The sequence below is a fragment of the Atta colombica genome, unplaced genomic scaffold, assembly GCF_001594045.1.
Source record: "Atta colombica isolate Treedump-2 unplaced genomic scaffold, Acol1.0 scaffold102, whole genome shotgun sequence".
NCBI classification, from domain to species: Eukaryota; Metazoa; Arthropoda; class Insecta; order Hymenoptera; family Formicidae; genus Atta; species Atta colombica.
The window spans coordinates 1,495,870-1,498,887 of NW_017259187.1; the positions used below are offsets into that span (position 1 = coordinate 1,495,870).

General features: G+C 30.1%; 1 protein-coding gene across 1 annotated transcript in view; it reads left to right on the forward strand.

Annotated features, from left to right (window-relative positions):
* The first annotated feature begins 2,428 nt into the window (after positions 1-2,428).
* LOC108687405 (basic proline-rich protein-like) overlaps positions 2,429-3,018 on the forward strand; it is an 11,498-nt gene continuing 10,908 nt past the window's right edge. Inside the window, exon 1 of the mRNA XM_018193162.1 lies at positions 2,429-2,493. The gene's annotated coding sequence lies outside the window, so the exon portion shown is untranslated. The remainder of the gene's footprint in view (positions 2,494-3,018) is intronic.

Here is a 3,018-nt window from a genome sequence, read left to right on the forward strand (position 1 = left end):
TATAAAAATAACATAAAAAAATTGTAATATTATTTTAGAAAAACTGATATATTCGATTATTATAATGCATGATAAAAAGATAAATGATGAAAAAGATAAATGATGAAAAGATAAATGATGAAAGATAAATTAATTTTTTCCTTGTTATAATAAAATCAAGTTATTTTTTTAAAACTAATTAATCAATGGCAATGATATAAAAATTCATGTATATGAGGAAGCAATTTTACAGCGATTGAATATGATACGGGAATTTCTCTTCGGATTTGCGGAAGAGTTATGAAAGGGTTAAACGTCACGGGAGAAGCACGGAGTCTCAGTGCTCGGTAAATTCGAAACCTCATATTACGCCATCGATTACGCGGATGACCGTATTGGAAAACTCCTAGAGCGAACGCCGCGTACATCAAGTGGTAAAGAACTGTCTTCTTTCGCGGAGAACTGGGCGAAGATCGCCATTCACTGCTACAGAATAGCTACGACGTGTATCTTTGAATCTTGGTTTAGCAACTTCAAATGTTAAATAACTGATAGCTGACAGGAATATAAACAAATCTTACATTACAAAATTCCAATAGCGAATTTAAAATGAACAATGGAATGCATATTTCGACAATATGGGAAATAATCTTTATTCGAAACAATCTCTTTCGTGAAGATAAAAATGAGATAGTTGTGAAATTAAGATCATCTCATTTATAATCGAGAACTCCGCAATTATTTCAACATCTGTTTAATATTTATTAAAATTAAATGCTGAATATATATTTCTGTCAAGAATTGAGAGTCGTAAATGGAATAATATGATTTCGATGACAAGAATAATAGACGTTTTAAAATTAAACTAAACAAAAGAGAAAGTCATAAATATTAATATTCACACATACAAAACATTATATTTGATAACTATTGAAAAATCATTTAAAAATAACATTTCTCTTTTATTTAAAAAATCTAATTATCTTTAATTTATCTCTACCATATATTTTGTCTACATTTCAGTTTTAGAGCTGCAACACAAACTGGTCTGAATAAAATTAAATTGTGACAATATTAATATACTATTATACAGTATTAAAAAAAAGATGCAAATGATAGAAAGTATGTGTATAATATTGTAGTATAATATTGTGCGGTAGTGATTAGTTGAGTAATGATCATATTAGATCTAACGATGATGGACACTTACAGTCTAACGAATCGAAATGGCACTCTTTAATCTATTTAATGGAAATAATAAAAACTAGAAACTGTATAAAAGTAAACAATTTTTTGCGCGTATTAAATGCGAGATATTTATGTAAGAGGATTTAGAATAACATAATTTCTCATTAGCTACCGCGTATTATACACGGATAACTGCAGAAATCCTCGATCCTTATACATAGTAGTTATGCATTATGTTTCTTGTTGATGAAATGCTTATTCATCATGTAGGTTTATTATCATAATATAATTCAACAAATTCTGCATTGCATAAATGGGTCGATATAGCAAATAATACATATAGCATATATACATATATATATCGTATGCAATTTATTCTAAGCTGTTTATTGAGTATTTATTTTTTATGTTTAGTTTACTTGTCTATCTAGTTATTATATAAATATTTTACAATTATCCATCAAGACGTTATTTTGTACTATTTATTTGTATATATTTATTACATATACACAAATAAAAGAATATATATATATATATATATATATATGTCATTTTTGTTTGACAAAGAGTACGTGTAACACTATGTTATTGCATTATTATTTACAGTGTTAAATGAATTAGATCTTATATTAAATCGTATTTTATCACATGAAAGATGTTTTACATTTTTCCAATTTAGCGTACATAATATGAATGCTTTTAAAAAGTATCTCCAAATAGAATTATTGTTTTAATTACATAGCAATTACAAAGTTTTAATATTTAGTGCGAGATATACTATTACTTTTTACAACGAGATACTTTTATTTTCCAAAAAGTAGATAAATGTATGCGTCCCCTTCTCTCCCTTTCCTAGTCTAATATCATTGAGCGAATTTTTTTTCTGATGTGAATTTGTCGTATACGAAGAATTCTTTCCCAGACATTTACCCTCGTTCCTAACGTTCTCGACGTAACATGAGAAATCAGGATCTCGTTATCTCAAGGGAGTGTCTCGAACGCTTTTGCCCTTCTTGATCACTGTGAAAGATTCTAAAGCAAGGTAAAGGAGTAATGAAGCAAGGGTGAGACAAGACAAGGCAAGGCAAGACACGACAAGGTAAGGCATGGCGAGGAAGCCGCCTATCCGTATGACGAGAGGCCCCTCTACTTGATCTACCGCCTACCTGTGAATCCCAACACACTGTTCAAGAATCATCTTATTAGAGACCCATGCTATATAAACCCAACGTGCCAGCATACCGAGTAGTTACGTACTGACTTTATTCATAGTCGTGCCGGAGAGTCATCGACGACATAACAGCACAACACATTTACACGCATCCTGTTCGTATATGCATACGCACGTGTACTACATAATGCCGATTGTATCACCTCGTTTTTGTGAAACCCTCCGCTAAAAGTTGCTGATCGCGTAAAACCCCCGAATCGACATGAACGATAGGCGAGATCCCCGTGATATATCTCATCGTGTCTCAGTGATGTATCGTCACCGATTATTGAAATTGATTTATCGAAGTTTTTTTTTTTCAAAGCAGTGCAGCAGTGCACAGTCAACCAGAGAGTTACGCATGATATAGTTCTTTTGATTGAATAGTTAAATTATTTAGTGTTTTAGAAAATGAAAAATACGATTTTATTCATATCTATATAAAACATCGTCGGGTAATTTCTAAGTGTGTTATTAAATTAAAAATGTAATACTAATTCGACGCTCTTAAAAAAATATTGATATAAATAATATCTTTAACTTATTGGAATATTATTCATAAATAGTATCTTCTTAAAGTGTTTTTTAGGTACTCGTGATTCTTTCTTTAAAAGATATAATAACATATTTATATATAATTA